Source organism: Fundulus heteroclitus, unplaced genomic scaffold (genome assembly GCF_011125445.2).
Source record: "Fundulus heteroclitus isolate FHET01 unplaced genomic scaffold, MU-UCD_Fhet_4.1 scaffold_123, whole genome shotgun sequence".
NCBI classification, from domain to species: domain Eukaryota; kingdom Metazoa; phylum Chordata; class Actinopteri; order Cyprinodontiformes; family Fundulidae; genus Fundulus; species Fundulus heteroclitus.
In genome coordinates, this window is record NW_023396535.1 from 444,019 (window position 1) to 454,055 (window position 10,037).

Sequence of the window (10,037 nt, forward strand, 5' to 3'; positions counted from 1 at the left end):
CTATGTGCAACAGCTCTGAGCATCTTGAGGATTTAAACAATACCATGAAGTAGGTTTATATTTAGGAAAGAAACTGTGGACAATGACCCTATCGACAGGCCTTCAGGATGGTAACTAACCCCTAATGCCCTAATAAGATTATTTATTTTTAATCTGCAGTGGATGAAAATTTATATCACAAAATCAGCAATAATTGAATCCATTAAAAAGACGAATAGTTTATTTTCATTCCAGTCACTTAATTTCAGTTCAATTCATTTACATAGATCCAGTGCAAAGCAAAACTTCTCTCAGGATAACATACAGAAAAGCAAACCTGCCCCGATACATACACAAGATAAAAATAGTTTGATTAATTCCAATGACGTTGAACATCAGACACTTCTTTCCTTGTATACAGCCAGCCTCTAACCTGCTCAGCCAGATTAATAAGATGCAGCACTCATGCACGCACATCATCAATCTGGGACTGCTCCCATTGAATTTGTTTGGGGAAAGAAGGGACATTCAGCAGAACTCTCCAAAACACTTTGTACCCGCCTACCAAAGGTTGGTTTTTGCCAATCAAAGCATCAAATGTAAAATGTAAGCAGCAGATGTCATGAGAAACCCCAGCAAGATAAGCTAGTCAAAGTACTTCTTGCTTTTCTTCTTTCAAAAATGAAAGACGAACAGCAAAAAACATAAAAATAAAAATTAGAGATTCAGTGGATTCTGACAAAACAGATATAGCAGCAGCCACACATGCGTCCTCCTGCGCTGACATGTTTATGTTGGTTCGGCTGTGGGCTCGTCAGCTCTTCCTTTCGTCACACCTGTATGTACCGCCTTAAATCATAATACTGCAATGCGATTGGCCTGAACCGTTTGTGTTTTTGACACACACGGTTGAAGCTGGAGCGGTACACGATGGATTCTCGTGTTTGTGAATGCACAAATACCGCTAGAATTCAGCTTGCAGGCAAGCTGAGCCAGCCTCAGCATTAGTAATAATAATGTTCTAAGATAAGTGAAGACACTGATCTACAGAAGGCTGTTGGTGATGCACAAAAGCTACAATGACATTAACTAATTAGTTTAGTTATTTTTTATATCTGATGTTGGCCAGGACACCCTGACTAAAAGGTTGTACCTGAAATTATTTACAACCAGTCAAGAGTCAAAAATCCTCTTTCCTTCACTTTGACACCATTGATGAGAGGAGAGTGACAGAAACAGGACATTCTTCAACATTTTCATACTTCAAATCACGTTCATCAGCGTCATCATTCTGCAACTATAAAAACACAAGCAGAATAATAATTATAGAAATCCTGATATGAAAATAGTAAAAACAACCTTAGTGACAGTTTATAGAGTAGATAAGAAGATAAATCCCCCACTTTCTTTCACAAACTGAAACACAAACCCAGAGTAGTAAACGTTAAAGTTTTTGATGAGTAAAATTTAGACTTTCAATAATAAAAGAACAAAAATGTGACTTGATGTGTTACTCTATGAGTAAATTTAATATATATATATATATATATATATACATATTATATTCCTTTGATACTTACTGAGGGTTTTACTTTTTGTCCATTGTTCTCTACGGAAGAAAGAGTAGATTGTTATCTATCATTAGTGAGAATTTAAAATAAATACACTGCAAAAACAAAACTAAAAATAAGTCAAATCTTCTTGAAATTGGTGCATTTATCCTTGATTCTAGCAGGTAAATAAGATAATTTGCCAATGGAATAAGAGTTTTACACTTAAAATAGGAACAACTCATCTCTATCATCTTATTTCAAATGCAGTATATCTAATTATCTTATTTTAGGGGTGAAAATACTCACTCCATTGGCAGATCATCTTATTTACCTGCTAAAATCAAGGATAAATGCACTAATTTCAAGAAAATTTGACTTGTTTTTAGTTCCGTTTTTGCAGTGTACTATCTCTCACAACTTACCTTTTACTTTTGTCCAAATGTTGACTGACACAACAATTATTAAAAGTGCTCCTAAACCCACAGAGACAAGAATAACCCTCCAACAACCTGGAAAGACTAAGGAAAAAAAATCATGGGTCAACAGTTTTTTTTTTTATTTTGTTTGACATTTATTATAAAGAGACAAAGCAAATTCTTAGAGAAAACATTTGTGTGGAGATTCCAGTCCGATATTCACTAAAGAATAATTTAAATATATTGCATACCGTTACTTTAATAAAATAATAGGATTAGGTCATCTAATGAGAACAGGTGCATTAAATATGTTTTTCAATAACATTTATACACTTTATTAGCTCAAATTAACCTATAACATAACATAAAAATGTAATTTTATGTTTTCTTCAATGTTTATTGATTTTGTATTATCTTATTTCTTCAAAAAACCTTTAAAGGGGTATGTTATGTAATCAAAAAACACATTTCACATCATTTTAGCCAATATAAAAATTATTTCTCACCTGTTTTCTGCACCGAAGACTGAAGAGTGAAGTCGAACTGTTCCACTTTATCAGTAAAAATGTCAAACACGTAGCAATGGGGTAACTTATTCGCTGCAGTTTGATTATAGACAGACAGACTCTGGAAAAGTCACAGAAGCAGAGCAGAACGAGTTGGACATCTTTAGTTGTTCATTGTCAACATCTTTGTTATTCAGCACCCACGCCACTTTGTGTTTACAGGGTCCGAACTTCACCACGGAGCAGCTTAACGTCACTTTTTGATTCTCCTTCTGTTCAGTCACTGTCTACCAAAAAACAAGAAGACAAGTTAAACTGATAGTTTGACTAATTTAAACAGACTGAACATGGTCATACTCACTTATAATAACTGATAGGTCCACCACAGACTCAGAAACAAAACGTTCATGACCCGGTTTCTTTCCTGATGTATATTGTTGACAGTCATAGCGTCCGACATCTTCAGCTGTGAGGTTCCTTAAAACCAGAGAACAGTCTGTTGCAACACTCAGCCTGGTTTTGGCTTCCTCATTAATCTCACCATATGTAACCATGGCAACTATTTCTCCTTTCTGCAGACCACTGAAAAGCCATGTGGTACCATTGCACTTCTGTTGACCATCCAACACATTTCGACAAGACAGTGTGACTGTATCTCCAAGTTTCTTTAAAACAGATGCTCTGTTTGATGCAGCTGATGAGAACAGGCAAGAGAAATGTGATTAGAGTTGGAATCCACATTATCTAAGATCCAACAGTTTCATGAAACACATAATACAGAGAAATATGGTCTAATTTAAAACAAATCCCCATCCTTCGTCTGAAGTAGTCAATGAAAAACTGTTATAAATATATTGTTATAAAATCTTCTATTAGTCAATTATATATGTGTTCTCACCTGAAACCTGAAGCTCCAGGATCAGAAATAAAACCAGTTTAATGCATCCGAGTTCAGTCATTGTGCACCTCTCGCTGTCACAGTCAGACAACTGACTACTTCAAGTACAGAAATTTAGTGTCTACTTCCTTAAACTCTATACTTCCTCAAGTAACACACGTGGTTAATGGTGCATTCTGTGGCCTTTATGAAAATGAAGTTAGACGACTTAAAAAGAGGAAGAAGCCAAATACATGATGAGAAAGAAGTTCTTCATTTTAAAGTTGATGTTTATTTTGAACAAAAAGATTTGCAGTTAAAATGAAGCAATTAAGACGTTTAACTAAAGGAATGCAGCTGATATTGTCACAACTATGCTGTTCATCTGTCAGACTCTGACAGGACATATTGACTTCATGTCCATCTGAAAACAATAAATCATGGGAAAGAAAAGAGCTTTGGACTGCTGTGCCAGTTTCGGACAGCCCTTAATTCATACGTCATTATGCAACGGAAACGCAGATGGATGATGGTGGTAAAATCCGGGCCTACTGCCTTCTGAGAAAGAACTACAAAAAAAAGCAAGTTAGACAAATGTACATGCAAAATAAACAACATTTACAACACCAACAAATAATCAGAGTTTAATTTTCAAGGTTAATGCATGTGAATATACATTACATCACAGCTGGCAATTTTAGTGCTTCCTTTGATTTAAACTTTGCCATTACTCTGTCAGATCTCGTCTCTCTAGACATTTTTATAAATATGTTATGCTTATATGTCCGTCACGCAAAGGATTGTGGGATTCCTTATGACTCTTTAGCATCAGTAAGGGACATCGCAAGCTCCCTATACTAAGGGGACTACAATAGGATGCTAATACCTCCTTCCTTACTGACTGCACTATTTCAGACAGCACTGATCATGGCGACCGCTGATGCACCTAAGCTTAAGTTCAAATACTTCCCCAGAGCTGAGGCTGCTGGGCTTAAACAAGAAAACAGATGTCGCTTAGATAAATATGTTAGTTCTTCTCACACAGTGAATATGTTTCTTAAGTTCCTCAATTTACCTTCAGGGTTTTGTTTTTTTGTCAAACTCCTGGTCTGGCAGAATGTTTAACATATTTAGAAAGGTTCAATTTTACTGAGCTGAAATCCGTTAACCATTTCATGTGTTTCAAGAGTTTTTTCTTCTTTAAAAAGTTTACTGAAGCAAATGGTGAAGCCGTTGTGGTGACCTGCTGGCATGAACACCAGGAACACTGAAGGAGAAGGACAGGCTAGTGGTTGTAAACCCATCAGCGGGAGATGACATATACTAAACAAGAGCCAGTAACCTGTGTTGAATCCGAAGTGTGGTGCTGAATCCAAGTTGTGTCCCCAGGAGGATGTTTGGTTGATCCTTGTAAGCTGCAGCAGAATCCAAAATACAGCATGATGCTGGGGGAATAGTCCGGGACAGTCCAAGGTCGTACACCGTGGTTAGGAACAGGTAGAGATACAGTAACAGTGGAGTAATTGAGAAGACTTTATGTCCAGGGTCTTGTTCCACAATACACAGTGAGAGGCAGAGGTAACAGGGAGGGCAAGGGAGAGAGGCTGAGTCAGGTACACAGGTCATTGTCGAGAATCTGGAGACCAAACGACAGAGTCTGACAGGGGCGAGACAAACAAGCAGGAATCCACAAACAATCTGAGTCACACACAGGAAGGCAGTCAAGGAACACTGGAAGGTCTACTCATACAGTGGTTTTCTAGAATTTGGCACTTGCACACCAGAGGAGCAAGGTATATATATATATATATATATATATATATATATATATATATATATATATATATATATATATATATAGGTCCTGTCCTAATACTCATGCTAAACCCTACACACTTCTATGAAGTGTGCACCTGGTGAAAGTGCACATAAACCCTCAAGTGTGTCCATACCGGTACTCGTATGGGCCGCTAGAAGCGGGGCTACGTCCCTTTTTTGTCCAGCTTTAAAGTTAGGTCAAAAATTTTAACTTTTTTTTCTAAATCCTTCTAAAAAACAAAAAATAAAACAGGCTTTAAACTTTCTAAAACAAGTGACTATTTTTTCATACTTTCATATTTTTTTTTTCATTTTACAGCACTTTAACATAGGAGATGCCATTAAATGTCTATCAAAAATTGCTTTACTGTGCAGACATGCCCTGCCCCATCCCCCCATGGCTGGTATCGTTGCAAACAAAAAACTCTGGCCTTTCCAACAAGGTATAGAATGTCTTTGTCCAATGTGTTGTTGTGCCATGATGTTAAAGCCATGATGAAATAATTCAGATTTAATTCTGAACATGTACCATGGGGGAGGGACCAGAGGTATGTCACATTCACAGCCACCAATGATCCACCTTCACAGCAGGGTGCCTGCTGTAAACCCCAAACCACTCCCCCACAGACAAAAGGTCAAAGCACTTCTGACCAGATTCAGTCTGCTTCTTCTCCCATGGGGCTCCCGAGGAGAGGGGGGCTAGCGAGCCACCCCTGCAAGGTACATGGAATCCAGCTCTTCTTCACTTCTTTCATGGGGCCTCACGAGGCCAGAAAGACACAAGCCAGCACAGGGGAGAAATCTCTCTTTGCCCGGGGAACATGACCGGGCAAATCAGAGTTAAGTCCGCCCGACTTAACTCCAGCGTAAAACGCCGGAGGAAAGAATCCCTCTATGCCAAAAACAGCTTTGTTTATTTCTTCACTTTCCCATGCTGAGGAAAAATCTGCTGAAATAGTGGCAGCAACCGGGTCAGAGAACGCCCCAGGCGTCCGATGCCAAACACATGTCTGCTGCTGCTAAGCCGCAGACGTGCAGGCTAGCCCGCTGCTGAATGGATCAATGCTTTCATTGGACCGCTGCTTTTCCTTGGATGGCCAAAATGAACCAAACTCAAACGAGGCACCGACAGGTTCGGCAGAGAAACCATAGGGAAAGGTTACATGGTCATTTGGAAATGTTTGTGTAATGCATACATGGTGTTTTTAAACAAAGAGCTACGGCATTGCTCATGCTACCATTCTGTGTCAGGTATTTGCTGATATGATTCGAGTGTGTTTTTATGGTAATAACAAACGTTATCTCCACAGGGGTTTCATACACAGGTGGTATATTAATGTTTATGTTAACTGGCTCACTCATTATGACTAAAAATAAAGCTGAAGTCTTTAAAGTTAGTGCTGAAAGTCCGCTAGCCAAAATGCTATTAGCCTGGTAACTTCTGGTTTCCGGATATTCTACAAAAGACTGTTCCAAGCTTAAGGCTTGTTCGTTTCGCTCCGCCATCGTTCGATAGTGCTATGAGCAATATTACCGCATTAATATGGAATATTAATGTTGATTTAAAGACGTTTGTATGAATTAGATTACCCGCTTTTTGTAACCGATCACTGCACTGACCTCTAGCTCCTGGAGGTAGAATAGGGTGACCAGATGTCCCCGTTTTCCGGGGACTGTCCCCGTTTTGGACCAATTGTCCCCGGCTAAAGCTGTCCCCGGAAATGTCCCCGATTTTACCGAAGGGGAATATGTGTTGCGGTAGCTGGTTGCGCTGCTGATAATATAAAGACGAGGAAAAGAGCGCACCACTAGATGGCGGTAACGATCCTTTTGGATGTCAGATGCCATTAAAACACGAAGAGGAAGAAGAAGAAGACGAGCGCACCACTTTTAAAACAGAAGAAGAAGAAGTGGAAAGTCGTCAACTGGTGGCAACTGATGGGGAGCTGCTGTGTTATGGTAAGTGTGTTAATCGATTCATTTTATTTGGATCAAGCTGATCCTGTGAGAAATGTTTTTTTTTTTTCAGGTTAAAAAATAATCAATAAAAAGTAAGACAAGACCACGAGTTGCTGCTCACATGAGTAAAAGACACTCAGATAAAATGTAACAGAATGATTGAAAACTCTTTGTAAGGCGCTAATCTAGTACGCCGGTTCTCCATGGATCAACAAGGGCTTGTCTAAAGATGTTTTAGAACTGATTGGTGACCTTTAGTTTATATTTCAGATAGTTAGTTATTAGTAGAGTTATTACAAGTTGTTTTTCTGATTTATGGTTGTGATTTATGAGCATAGACTTCCAGGTTTAGGTTTAGGTTTTCTACTGCTCAGTTTGGATTTATGAAAGTTCCTCATGAAAAAATAGGAGTCAGTAACAGGAAAACGGAATGAAACAAGATCTGCATGATCTGAGAATGATGGAGGAAGAGATAACTGCCTGTTTAATGTTAATTTATTATGTTGTTTTTGCTTGTAGCTCCTAGTATTGTGGTAATTAGCATTTTTTGTATTTAATCAGAGAAAATAATAATAATAATAATAATAGGACGTTTTCATGTTGTACATTCTAATGTTTTTGGAAGTGATTTTAAATATATAATGGCTCTGTTTTAGAATAATGTAAGATTGATACAAGAGGAGAGAGGAAAAAGATAGGAAGACAGAAAGGAGATTAAATGAGAGTGGAGGAAAATAGGAATATTGATGTAAAGAATGATTGACGAGAAGGGAGAAATATTTACTTAGAGTATTAATAAAGTTCAAGTGATAAAGCTCTGACATGATATACTCAGGTTTGAGCTGAGAAGCCCAATATTCTGAAGATATAAACTCTTTCTGAGTCTCTGCACTGAACATGAATTTCACTGCACTTCCCTAGCTGTGGCACAATAAAGAGGCAGTTTAGTTTATTTTTATTTTTTCTTGTGTTTTAAAAATTTCTGTTCTGCACATAATATATCCTCTTCTCCTCTTATTTTATCCAGACCTTTGGATACCGTGGCTGATGGCTCTTCATACACAGAAGGCCTTGAAGAAACCAGAGATGATCTCATGTTTGCGACTCACTGACCGGAGTTAACTCACCTTAAAGGAGCAAACAATATACTGGCACATCAGCTACTACCATACACATACACATAATGTAGTTATACACACTTTATGTAAGTTTATACATGCTCATGCTGCACTACACACAAAATCACTGGCATTCATGTCAAGGGGTTTTCCAAGTCTGTGCCTTTGTTTCACCTCACATCACCACAATCCATTGTAAAATGTCTTGTCCCAAACAGGCTCTATGCACTATGTGCTCTATGTGCTTATAGCCCATTAGTGGGAGAAATTAATCTGCTTTGTGATGCACAGAACCCTTATGTGGTCAGTTGACAGTAAGAAACATATATCATCCTTTACCAGCGGACCTGACTGCTACTTTTTGATGTTAACGCAGAAAAACCTATTTTTCATAGGTATGTAGATGTGAACAGAATGAGTATTTGTTGCAGTTTTTTTAAATTTGGGGGGCTCTGTCTCCACAGACAGCCACAGGCTAAATGTTTGTATTTACTGTTTTTTCTTTGTCTCATGTCACTTTCCCCTTAGGGGGTGGCAGAGCTCTTTGAGCCCCACAAAATTGGAAAAGCCTACTAACCACTCTGGACCCCTTCACTCCCACCACTTTGCCCCAACCCAGAGACACAGTTCTAGTTTCTATTAATAACACTATTTATTGATTTTATTAATCTTAGGATGCACTAAAGGTCTGGAGAGGCACATTCCTGTCTTTTACACTTGATTTTTATTGTTTAAATATTAATAAACATGTAAAAATAAATGAAACCATTACTGTCCCCGTTTCCTAATTTCATCTTGATTAGATGTATTGATTTTTATCCACGTGCAAGAAATGTCCCCAGATTTGATTTTAGAAATCTGGTCACCTTAAGGTAGAATCACATTGTTGAAATTGAGCGTCCCTAAAGTAATGATCTTACTGAACAAATCATTCTTTAAAATGTTATTTCATCAAATAATGTTTTATGTAACTCAAGATTTGCATTGTGAATGGGTTGAAACACATACCAAATGTTGTTCTGAATTCTTGAAGGTAATTTAAGCTCATTCCATGTTTTTTAAGGTGAACTTTGTTTCTTTAACTCAGACAAAATGTTATTTCATCAAATAACATTCGGTTTAACTCAGGATTCACATTGTGAATGGATTGAAACACATGGCAAATGTTGTTCTAAATTAGTTAAACTAATTTAACTCCATTCCAAGCTCTTTAAGTCAGATCTGCAGTGAACCAGGATTCACTGAATTATTCTGATGATGATCAGCCACTTTTGTTTTGTCTTTTGTTTCTTTTCCTTGTAAATAGTTCCTTAGCTTAGTTTCTTCTTATTTTTCTTAATTTTTCTTAGTAATTTACTTTAAGCTCTACTAGGCTACTAGCCCACTACGTTAAGTTTCATTGGCCTAGTAGAGATGATTTATTGATTTAAATATAGTGTTAATTCATATAAACAGCATTATATAATCATGTTCTATGGATGTTCATTTTACTTCTGTTATTAAATTCTTGAACTTGAAGAGAAGTCGTCACTCATTTATTCTATGTGTATGCAGAGTTTGCTGTTAAAAGATCACTAGTGCTCGTATCATTCCTTTCAACTATTATCCTGATACCAGCTTTAGAGCTGATATCCTCCGGACAATACTTAACAATTATTTATTAAACATTAAATAACTTTAAACAGTGCCTAGGTGACATAATTGCCGTGCATACCGGAGACTGTACAACTCACAGCTGCATTACGCAAGCAGAAGACGCAGCCGGCTTGTTTTTTTTTGTTTATCTTGTCGGCGCCGTGGATTCTTTCAGA

The 10,037-nt window shown here is 37.6% G+C and overlaps 1 long non-coding RNA gene across 1 annotated transcript; it reads right to left on the reverse strand.

Annotated features, from left to right (window-relative positions):
* Positions 1 to 229: 229 nt before the first annotated feature.
* On the reverse strand, positions 230 to 2,555 carry LOC110367480. The gene is made up of 4 exons (XR_002427500.2): positions 2,455 to 2,555; positions 1,955 to 2,050; positions 1,560 to 1,588; positions 230 to 1,276 (listed from the first exon to the last, which is right to left on the reverse strand). It is a non-coding gene; the product is annotated as an uncharacterized LOC110367480 (long non-coding RNA).
* Between the last annotated feature and the right edge of the window lie 7,482 nt (positions 2,556 to 10,037).